General features: G+C 46.0%; 1 long non-coding RNA gene across 1 annotated transcript in view; it reads left to right on the forward strand.

Moving 5' to 3' along the window:
• The first annotated feature begins 8,007 nt into the window (after positions 1-8,007).
• The window catches only part of LOC109299204, a 21,145-nt gene continuing 16,826 nt past the window's right edge, over positions 8,008-12,326 (forward strand). The window contains exons 1-2 of the long non-coding RNA XR_002097792.1: positions 8,008-8,019; positions 8,936-8,937. This is a non-coding gene — a long non-coding RNA (uncharacterized LOC109299204). The remainder of the gene's footprint in view (positions 8,020-8,935; positions 8,938-12,326) is intronic.

Genomic DNA, 12,326 nt, shown 5'->3' on the forward strand with positions numbered 1-12,326 from the left:
TGTGTGTGTGTGTGTGTGTGTGTGTGTGTATGTGTACACATACACACTAGGGCTGTGGGAAATTTCACCACCAGTTTTGATTCAATGCTGTTTCAACCCATTTCGAGGTGAAAACAGCAAACTCAAAATGGAACAGATATAGTCAAAACAGCCTTGAAACAAAATGAGGCAAGTCAAAACGTTGTGCCATTTCAATGCTGTTTTGACATTTTGCCCATAGGTTATAATGGGGAAGGTTCAAACAGTCTATAACTTTTTCAATTCTGGCCTGATTTGAATGAAGCTTGCAAGAATTATAGCAGCTTCTGAGGGCATGAAGCCTGCCAAGTTTCAAGAAGATCAGTGCAGGGGTTTGGGAGAAACTGTACCTCAAGCTGTGGACAAGAAAAACTCATGACATGGGTGACACTGTGGTGTTAAGGTGCAGCAGGGTGAAAGGTACAGCAGGCCTGCTAGCCCCTGCTGTGGCGAGAAAGCCTGCCAGTTGTCAAGCAGATAGGTGCAGGGGCTTCTGGGTTCTGGGGCCCTGCACCTCTAGCTGTTGACAGGCAAAGCTGGTATCATGGGTGCTTGTACACCTGTGTCTGTCTTGGGGTACGGGGGGAGGGGGAACTACTGGAGGCCTGGCCTGCCAGCTGTTAAGGAGATGGGTTCAGGGGGGTTCTGTGGCCCTGCACCCCTAGATGCTGACAGGCAAAACTCTATGACATGGGACTGACTGTGTCAGTCTTGGGGCAGAAGTAGTTCCTGGCTCCGTATTGATTCTTTCCTCTCCTTAGTCTGTGATTTCCATAAGTGTTAATCCTTGCTCATTAACTTATTATCCTACCTAGCTACTGTGTATTGAGCTGGTCCCTGAGTGAATCATGATGGATTGCATAACTCAGTAGCTAACTAGGATAATGAGTTAATGAGCAAGGATTATATGTGTATATGTATATCTGTGTGTATATGTGTGTGAATATATTGATATGTGTGTGTATATCTATATGTGTGAATGTGTATGTGTATATATGTTTGTATGTGTATGTATACATGTGTGTATATATGAGTGTGTGTATATACACATGCACACACACATAGATATACACACAGATATACATACATGTATATCTGTATGTATACATGTATACACGTATATCTGTATGTATACATGTATACACGTATATCTGTATGTATACATGTATACACGTGTATCTGTATGTATACACATACACACACACCGACACATGCAGATGCACATACATATACATACACAAACACATACGTATATACACACATATATATACATCCACATACATGCACACACACATATATACACACACGCCTACACATACACACGTGTGTTTGTCTATGGGTGTACATATGTGTGTGTGTGTTTTTGTGTGTGTGTGTGTAAATGTGTGGCAGAACACCACTGGGGCGCTCACCACTTAGGGAGATTACGAGCTCTGTGGGAGCTTGTTGGCTGAGCAGCAGGGAAAACCCTCCTCAAGAATCATTTTAAGGGGGAAGGTGTGTGTCAGAGCACTCATGGTGCTCTGCCACTTTAAGAACTGGGCCAGGCAGCAGGCAGGTGCAACCCAGTCCTGGTCATCTTAAGATTCAGGCCAGTAGGGCTGGAGTGGACAGTTGCTGCCTGGCATTGAGGAAGGAACATCTGGCGGAGCTGCTGCGCCAGAGACAACGTGGACGTAAGGGTGGGAGCTATGGGGTGGCTTGGAGGCTCCTGGTTCTGGGTATGACTTGAAACTGCACCCTGCTGGGGATGGGTGGTCTGGTGGGTCTCATAGTGGCGTAGGAGTCCTCAGGAAATGCCAGACCAGTTACTGCCCCGGTGAAAGGTGAGGAGAGGTGACTTAATACCCCAGCCCCCACTTTAGGGTGGGTAATGCAACATCAGAGAGATTTAGGTTCAGGCACGCCCATGTAGGGCACCTGAGCCCAGTGCGGGCAAGGCCCCACAGGGTGGGTAGTCAGGCCAGGCATGGCTGCGGCCACCTGAGCCCAGTGGGGTGTAAGACCCTGGGGAGAGAAGGAGAGTTGTGGGCCAGGCATGCTGACAAGGGGCACCTAAGCCTGCAGGGATGTTCGGCCCCTAGCCCCAGAGGAGGGGCAGAGTATTGAGTTGAGGCCCTGCAAGTAGGGGGCATGAGTTGAGGCCCTGCAAGAAAGGGGGCTCGAGTTGAGGTCCTGTTAACTTGGGGGACCAAATTAGGTCCAGGTAAGCCTTCAGGTGAGGCTACAGGTGGACCTGAGGCTGATTGGAGGGTGGCAGAGAAGCTGCGGAGAAATAATGGGGTGAGTCGGTAGCCCTGTATGGAGAGCAACTAGGGAGAGTTACCTGGCTATGAGACAGGGGTAGAGTTTGTGCAGTATTTTGCAAACCACCCTGTGCTCACTCGGATCAGGATAGTGGGAGATGCCCAAAGGGTGGCGTGCTTGCCGGCTGAGGAGTGAAGGGAATCAAACCTGAGGACCCTTTGGGATAGCACAGGGTGAGTGTGGCTCTGCAGAAAGGAGGGGTGGTACAAGTGAGGCTCAGCAAGGGCTGTATGAGAGAGACTGTGTGAGAGATAGTGGAGTGTAAGAGGCCTCAGTGAGAGGGAGGCAGTGTGAGTGTGGCCCATAACAGGGCAGGTTGTGAGAGGCCTAATATTGTAATGAGTTGGGCCTGGACTCAGGCCAGAGCTTTACACAGTTGTTAGAAAGATCTGTGGGGCATGGAACACATAAGGGAAGGTCAGAGCTTGTACATAAGGACCTAGCCACCAGGGCCCAGAAAGGGCATCTTCCCACCTAATTGAGATCGTAATTACTTAACAGCAAGGTGTGGCAGGAAAGATAGGCAGGCGGCATGCCCAAGGCAGTGAGAGACTAGCACTGTGGCTGGTTGGGGAGCTCCCACGTTTGCCACTATGTGTATATGTGTGGGGGGTGGGTATTTGGGTGTGTGCGTATGTATTAGGGCTGTGCAAAACAGCACCATTTTGTTTCGACTTCTGTTTTGCCATTTCAAAGGGACAGTGTTTCGTTTCAATGTTCCATTTTGCTGTTTCGATGCATGTCAACGTTTTGCCCATAGGCTATAATGGGGAATCATGAAAATGCCTATAACTTTGTCATTTCTTGCCTGATTCAAATACAAACATCAGGGAGGGTAGCCCTTGCTGAGGCCATAAAGCCATCAAGGTTCAAGGAGATAAGTTCAGGGTTTCTGGGAAACTGCACCTCAAACTGTTCAAAGCAAAACTCATGTTGCTTGTAAGTATGAAGGCACAGGGGGGTGAAAACATCAGACATGGTAGCCCCTGCTGAGGCCATGAAGCCTGCCAAGTTTCAAGAAGATAGGTGCTGGGGTTTCTGGGAAATTGCACCTCAAGCTGCTGACAAGCAAAACTCATGGCATGTGTGACTTTGTGTGTTAAGGTGCATCCTCACTGGTGCTGGGGCCTCTACATGACACGATAGTGTACCGCCATGAGGTGTCCTCTGCCCCTACAGCCTCAGTCCTGTCTAACACTTTACATAACAACAGGGAATAACTTAGTAAGCAGCACAGCAGCACTAGCACCATCTCAGGCAGCTAAACTGTCACAGACTAGAGCCTTTCTTTCCTTCCCTGCAGGAGCTTCTTCTCCAGCAGCTGTCAGAGAATGCTCCCTGCCAGCCCCAGCCCTGGTGAAATTTTGCACAGCCCTAATGTGTGTTTATATATGTATGTATTTGTGTATGTATATCTGTAGTGTGTGTGTGTGTGTGTGTGTGTGTGTGTGTGTGTGTGTGTGTGTGTATGTATCTGTAGAAAACAATGTTTTATTGATATGTTTACAAATTTTAAAGCAATTTGGAAGCCTACTAGTGCCTCAGTCATTATAATAAAATAAATTCTAAATTCCTATGTATTTTGGTGTTTGATTTATGTTTTTTTTATTATAGAAAATCAGAGGTCCCTCTGCCCCCTTTGCAGCCCCATGCCTGCTTTGGGCACACAAATCTGGGGAGGTATGCCCCCCCCCATGTCCCTCCACCACCTGATGCATCATCTGTGCTGCCCCCCCAACACTTTACCTTTGCAGCCTTTTTCAGGATTTCTTCTTTAAAGGAGAAAATCTGCATTTTTCCATGGCAAATGGAAAACCTGGATCCCTGCTGATGAGTGATCTAGATAGTCAGCTTTTTAGATCACATTTCGGCAATTTCACCCTTGTAAGAGTCAGGCTAAGAAGTGGTTCTGAGGACTGTTGGTTTGGCTCTGCTCTGTATAGTTAAAGTGCATTGCATGGTTTCTGGTGAAATTTAGGGGTTTTGATTTTTGGAGGGGGGAGGTTACAGCTGGCAAATGGCATGTTAACCCATCTAATTATTCAGAGAATACTGGAATGAATGAGTTTGACTGAGCAAGTTCTAAGATTTCTCTTTTTGTTTTTCAGTATTTATGGCATGTTATGCCGTGGAAAAATCTGGCTAGGTAGGTGTAATAAAGGCAGTCCTTGGCTTACTACTGTTCTAGTTATGGCAATCAGCACTTACGACCTTTGTAAATTATGACACTGTTTTGAGGTTCCAATGGGGTTTTGACTTTGTGACACTGGACACAGCTGCCTCCAGCTGGTAAGTCTGTTGTGGTGGGGCATGGGGTGGTGGTGCAGATCAATGCCCCTGCAGCGAGGGAGGGATTGAGGCTGGGGCTGGCACTGGGACAGGGACTGCCCAGTGGAAGGGGGGAGTGAGGAAGGGGTGGGGTGGCTCCCACCACTGTGTACTGCCCATGTGGGAGGGCATGGGGGGGCATGTGCCTCTAGATCTGCACAGGTCGGATGGGGCTGGGGCTGCACTGAGCTGCACTCCAGGCCAGTGGCAGAAGGTGCTGGGAGCGGGGGCTATGCCCTCCTGCTGGTTGCCCAGGTGGAGCAGGAAGGAGCCACTTCACTGCCCCTGGACAAGTGGTGTGCAGTGGTCAGAGCAGCCCCGGCCTCCCTGCACCTCCTGGCCCCGCCCTGCCCCTCCCCACCCCACCCCATCCTGGCTGGATGAGCAGCAGCAGGGCATGGGAGGGAATATGCTCTCAGATCTGCGTCGGGCAGGTGGGGCTGGGGCTCTACCGGGCTGCACTCTGGGCAGGCAGCAGGGGTTACGGGGAGGCTATGGTGAATTTTTGGGCGGCTGCAGCCCCACATAGCTCCTGCTTCGCCGCCCACCCCATCTGAACTGGGGGCACACTTCCCACCCCATGCCCTGCCATTGCCACTCACCCAGCCAGGGCAGGGAGGGGCAAAGCTGCAACTCATCCAGGAGGCACGGGGAGGCCAGGGCGGCTCCAGCCACTGTGTGCCGCTTGTCCATAGGCAATGCAGTGGCTCTGCCCTGCCCCGGCTGAGCAAGCAGTGGCAGGGCATAGTCCCAGTGCCTGCCAGTGCCCATCCAGAGCTCAGCCTGGCACAGCCCTGGCTCCACCCACTCCATGGAGGTCTAGGAGCACTTTTCCCCTGGTGCCTTCCTGGATGGGTGGCGGGAACAGCGGCGAGAGCCGCTGGACAAGCCGCCAGACAAGCAGCTATCAGACCAGTGGCCCGCAGCAGTGAGAGCTGCCCACCCACTCCCTGTGCCCCCCTGCCCCAGCTGGGCACCCTTTGCCCCTGCCCCAATCCCTCCCTTTCCACAAAGGCATTGATCTGCCCCCCACCCCACGACAACAGACTTAGCAGCTGGAGGCAGCTGTGTTGAGCATGGTAAAGGACCAATCCCCCATTTATAACATTGTTCCTATGGGAAAATTGGTTCTAAGTTTCAATGTTTCGACTTAAGAGACAGCTTTCAGGAACCAATTGCGTTGCAAGTCTGAGGACTGCCTGTACTCTGTTAATTTCACCCACAAAAAAAAAATGATGCTTGGCCAATGTGGGCATTAATAAATTTTACAGACTATCTGTCCTAAAGGTACAGATATATATATATATACCTATATATAGATATAGATATGCATATAGATATATAAAGGTCCTTTGCTGTATCATGTTGGGGAGCAAGAAACATAGGGAATTCTTCAAGCATTTTAGCTAAAGACAGTGAAATTCAAGGACAAAATTGCACTTCCAGATAGAAGTAGCCTGAAGACTTGAGAGAGGGAGAGAATGAATTGGTGGAACTTATATGTTTTTGTAGGTTTTAGAATCCAGGCATACTTCTTAAATGTAGTGAAGCTGTGCACTTTACACAATAAAACCTGCATTTTTTGGACATTGAATTAGTGTAAAAAAAACCCCAACCTTGTATCAGACCTAACATCTGCTGGTGCCCCAGGATACTCAGGCAGCAGTTAACATTAGAAAGCCAGACTTACGGCAAAGTACTGGCAAATTGTTTTATCTGATTGGCTTGTTTTGCTAAAAATGTGTGTTTAAATGTACTGATAAACAGTGAATATATTATAGCAGAAGGAATCAAAAATTACTGTGTCAGTGGATGAGATCTCCTTCATGCCTTTCACTTGGCCTGCCCTGCAGCAAGGTGGTATGCCTGATTGAAATGTAGCATTTCGGATCAGTATGGTTGTCTGTCTTGGCATAAGTGAGACATCTGTTCCTCCCTAAACAGTGAATGGACAAAAAATCCACCCCAGGCAGTAAATGTATAACTATTATACCTTATGTAGCATTTGGTTTCTTTCTCAAGAGCTCAAGTGAAACAAACTTGAGAACAAAGCCCTTCTAAATGGAAGACTATAGCAAGCTAAAAAATGAAACCTGGTATTTATTACAAGATCTTATATAAAAAGCCTCATTTTCCACAGTGCCCTGCCAAGTCCACAGCAGCATGTTCCCCCTCAGCTATATGGTGCCATAAATAGATGGCATGTAGAGGCTATTAGTAGGGAAAGGCATTTAGGCTGTAGTATCCTCCACAGTAGCTGCATTTCTTCTTTTCACATAAGTAAAACATTCAGTTCCATGTGGTAGGGAGCACAGGAACACAGGGTTAGAAGGGGTTTTTCAGGCCATTGAATCCAGTTCCCTGCATTTATACGTAGTCATTTAGTGAAGAATCTTAAAAAAAATAACCACTCCAAATGCTCATGTACCATAACAACCAGTGTAATCAAGGGGACAGAGAAAAGGCGCTTGGGGTCCCTTTTTGCAATGCTTCAAGCAGTGTGGGAAGCAACTGTACGCACTACAAAATAAGAGCAAAGCTCAGGCCACAGTTACCATCAGGGATGAAAGGGATGAAGGAAGAGGCTGAGTCATAGCTGTGTAGCCTGAGTGAGGTTGCAATAACGGCCCTTGGAGTGGAATGCATTGCTTGGTAAAGGAACCATCAGATTATGAACTTTTTAGGGGCAAGGGCTCATTTTTGCTACAAAAGTTTTGTAGAACAACTAACTCACTGGAACCTGATGCTACTGATGTTCTAGTCAGTACTACAAATAATGGTGAGATGTAGAAGGGATGTTTTAGTATGCATTGCCACTTCTGTTCCATATCTTATAGCCCTGTCCACTTCAGCTGTCCTTCAGCAACATGGGAGACTCCTGGATGACACCCAGGTGGTGGAAATGCAGCAGTCTCTTGCACTGAAGGGCACCCCTCCACACTGCACCACAGTAGAGGATAATCTTATCTATGAAAGGGTTCTGTCTTGGCATCCTGTTTAGTGGAAATGGAAGGTTTTTTTTAAGCAAATGGTAAAATTGCTGAAAAATCTTATTTCAGGTTGCCTCCAAGCTAGTGAATTCAGTTTAATTAATTGTTTGGGGAAAAAAATTCAGGGTTGCATTCTTTTTTGAAGGGTTGGTGCTGGGGATCGATTTTCAGTACTCATGAGATTTAGAGCACTTCCACTCCTGCCAAAAGTATGCCCTAATTGCACAGATAAACTCTTTCTAAGAGTGTAAATGCTCACTAGTAGAGACTGGACCCCGGGTATCTTGCCTCTCAGGTGACCATCCTAAGCACCTGATGGAAGACTGAGTCTCTCTTTCTGGCATGGTAATGAAGTAATTTAAAGTGAAAGTATGTTGTGAGGAAAGGGATCTTTGTAGTATGGTGCACAGGATATTCAAGGTTGGAGAACTTTGTTTAAATCCCTGCTTAGAATCAGCAGAGAGTAGGTTTAAGTGTGCACAGCAGCAAGCAATTTCAGTGTTTTCCCCCACAATTGTAAGAGTGTGAGATTTCAAATCTTTAAGGCAGGATGAGCTGAACTGCTATGTGATGAAATAACTATTACAGGGCGTTTTCCTTGAATGACTGGCTGACTGAGTGGATAAAACACCATCTGAAGGAGAAGATAATTGGACCATTTACAAAGACCAGGGCCCAGGCACACATAGGGAAGGTAGAATTTTTAAAAGAAAGGGCTTCTCCTTGAAATAGTGACTGTCTGGGGTGGGTGCACACTCAGGAACAGGGATGGCCAACCTGTGGCCCAGGTGCCACAAGTGGTGTGGGAAGTTTCTGTGTGTGGCACATGGCGGATGAGTGAGGGGGGAGGCAGCACAGTAACAGGTAGGGAAAGAAGCAGAAGGCAGAGCAGCAGACAGAGCAGGGAGAACAGGGCTGCAAGCAGGAACCAGAGCAGCAGACAGGGCAGGAGAAGGGGATTTGCACTTGGGGAGGGTGCGGGGCTAATTTGGCACACCTGACAAAAAGGTTGGCCCCCCACTGCTGTAGAAGAAAAATGCAATAAGGTTGGCTCCCGAAGAATGGTTAGCTTCTTGAAAGAATAAATTGGGCCTGTTCTTTATCTGTAGCTTGAAAAGCTGACCTAACAGCCTGCAGTGGCATACAAGGTTAGATAAAACCATAAACAAGGAATTTAGTTTAGAAATCATTTTCTCTAATACTCCATTGTTTGTCAAAAATACTTGGCATGAAAAGGCTATTGATCACAGGCTTCTGAAGGGTAGGGAAGAGACAAAAGTGGCATAGATGAGGAGTTGTATCCAAATCCCAGTCCAAGAGTAGAAAAATTGGAAAATTCTACCCCAACACAATGGAAGAAGGAGTAAATCATATCAGAAAGAGGGAGTGACCAGTTTTATAGCAGTGACTTTGAATATAATGGTGTGGGGGGTGGATTTACTAATTATTAAGGATTATTAAGCCTTTGCAAGCTAAAAGAAATATATATATATATTTAAAAAGTCACTGAAATACAAGAAGGGGAAAATCCATAATTTCTCCTATTATCGTTAATCTTTTTGACTCCTAGTTGTTCTTTCCATCCCTAATGTGCATTGATCCTTTCCAGGCTAGAAAGAAATTATATGATGGTAGGCAAACATGGCATAACAGTTTATAATGTTTTTCTTACTCTCACTCCGGAAACAAAATATTTCAGCTAACTTATTAAATATAGAATTATACACAAGATACACTAATATTAAATATATTTAAACATAATAGAAAATAATTACAGTATCGCTTTTATTATTTTATTAACTCTGCACAAACTCTTCTGCACAAACCCTCTTCAAATCTAAATGAACCCTTTTTAGACCAGTAAAACATTCACAAGGCAGAGGTTGATATTTTCCAGAAATTATAATCTTTAGCCTGTCTTGTAACTCTCTGAATCATCCACTCATTGTATGCGCTCCTACATATAAATTAACTGTTCTTAAAACCAGAAATCTTCTATTAAGTTTCCTCTCAAAAGGTTAGTACAAAGTGACACACACACACACTAAAGAAAATAGTGAAATGACTACTTTTTATCATACTTTTGTAAAAAGCTATTTTATAAAAGCAGTAACACTATTAAGAATTCGTAAGTACTTTCTACATTGTCATTAATGATTCAGTTGAATTATTTTCCCTATACAATCTTATTTTTTTCCTTCTGTTAAGATGCACTTTGTGGCAGGTGAAGAATTGGGCACCTTGCCTCCAAACACCCTCTACAATTAGCATTCTTACTGAAATGCTGAATAGTTTCTAAGATGTGATTAGTCCTGCCCTCCATAAAATTGAAATTGGCTTCCTTCCTCCTCACTAGCCTATTAAATATATCATTAATGTCGCCTGCCATTTGTTCACTGGCCATAGATATGTTTTCAGATGCTTCTGCCATTAACTAAAGAATATATTCCTTAGTTGTTCTTTCAGTTGTTTCATAATTCTGTTGATGCTGCTCATTACCAACTGCTCTTGATGATCTAGGAACCACAGCTGCAGTGGTAGGGGTAGCTGTGGCAAAGAGAAAATGAAAGCTCTCATGAGGTGTTCTGCTACTTTTAAACATTTTAAGAAGACTCTATTTTAAAATATTTTAACAGCACACACTCTCTGCAAAAATTACAAATGAAACCCCACTACCACCCAACCATATTATGAATGCTGCCCCCAAAATATTCTGACCAGTCTCAATGCATCCTCACTGCACTGTACCTGTGTCGGGAAAAACACCAGCAGGGAGTAGCTTGGATTTGGTGAAGGGGACTAATCTCCCCAACCCCAGTAGACTAAGGATGCGAGAGGCAGTAATATTTTAGCCCAATGTCTAATACCAATGCTATAACTTACGAGTCACTGTTTGTGAGTCTTGTGGGGTTTGCAGCACAGAACTCTCTTGGGAACCTGAAGACTTCTGCGACAGAATATTGGTGCCGTCAGAGTCATATTTGTCATCATGAACAGAATAGTCATTTCTGGTCCCCTGCTGCTGATCATCCAAAGTGCCTGCTGACATACTGTGGTGGTGGGGAGATGTGGATATGTTTTCAGGCTCCTCAGCCATGAAATCTGTTGTCCCAAACTCAGGCAGGCAAACCTCTGAAACATCTCTTTTAAGGATGGTAGACAGCTTGTCATAGAATGGAATCATTTTCTGTGAGGTGCCCAAATGAGAGTTATTGTCCTTAACATGATGGTAGGCACTATTTAAGGACTTGATCTTACTGCAGTACTGTTCCCAGTCCTGACAGCCATGTTCCATTAATTGTTCCATAATAGCCACGTACACTGGCTTATTTCTTTGGTTTTTGAGTTGTGTGCACCTTCCTTTCACCCCAAATATCAATGGGTGCCTCAACTTTTTCATAAGCCCAGTTTGGTCCCCAGCCTTGTGAAGAACCCAGCATGTCTTGAAAATTTTGCTTTTTCTTGGTTCCCCTCCATTGCCAACAGTAAGTGTGCTAGCAGAGCAGATGAGACAGTGATGTTTGCAGTACAGCCTGCTAGGACCTGTTCTGGTGCATGTCCAAAGACCTAAGACCTGTGAACCTGTTATGAAGACATGCATAATAACAATGTGTGATTTGTGCAATGTCTAGACATTTGTGGCAGTTTTTCTCTTTGAGAGTCTAGCCGCTGACATTCAGAAACATACTTACAAAACTATTGCACTGGGGATAGGTGAAAATGGTGGCTAATCACTGCAGGTGAGAAAATACCACCGTGTTAGACTTGACTTTGATGGAAAAACATTTCCATTAGATATGCAAGCAGCACAAGTCCTGTACAAGCAGTTTCCACAGGGTGATCAGCTTTTTTACAATGTGGGAGGGGGTGGATAATGCCATTTTGGGTGCAGAGAATACAAGAAGTTGACTATACCATGTGCTTGGGGGTAAATTGTGGAATGGAACCCCCCACCTGTGCCCGGGGGGTGGGTGGCTGCCAGGGTACAGGCAGGCAGTGAGTGACAGCTTTTGAATGGTTTACTGGCATTGTTTTCCTGGCAAGCCTTGGCAGGCTGCACCCCTTCTGTTGCTTAAAACAGCCATCCATGACTTGGGGAAATGAGAGGCTGTCCTGGGGAGACCATAATTTCAACACTACTAAAAATTATTTGCTGCTGGGCAAATCGACCTTTCATGCTTGCAGTGATGAGCCTGTACAGAGAAAGATGGGGTGGATGATAGTGGGATGCCAGGGATCAGCGGAAAGTAAGCGTGATGCTGTGTTAGGGAAGACTGAAAGGCTGGCTTGGCCAGCCCTAACCTTCAGCTTGCAAGGGACATCAGGGAAGACTGAATTCGCAGACCATTTCAGAGTGTCCAGCACTGCATTCAGTCCAATGTCAGGCATGTGGAGTGGGAGGTGGTAGGGAAAGAAGTGGTAGAAAGGGGGCTTCCTGTCCAGACACTGTGCAAACTTGCTCTGGCACTCCGGGGTGGGGAGGGAGAGGAGTAATGGAGCCTGGTCTGTGTCTGTTTTGTGTCTAGGCCTGCCCTTCAGGTGGCAGGGGACACCAGGGAAGCCTGAATTCATACACTGTTTCAGAGTGTCCAGCGCTGTGTTCAGTACAATGTCAGGCATTCAGGGTGCGGGCAGGAGGGGAGGTAGTAGTGAAGAAACTGCTGTTAATTGAAATGGGGAAGC

Source organism: Gavialis gangeticus, unplaced genomic scaffold, assembly GCF_001723915.1.
Source record: "Gavialis gangeticus isolate Ggan-Ray unplaced genomic scaffold, GavGan_comp1, whole genome shotgun sequence".
NCBI lineage: Eukaryota > Metazoa > Chordata > Crocodylia > Gavialidae > Gavialis > Gavialis gangeticus.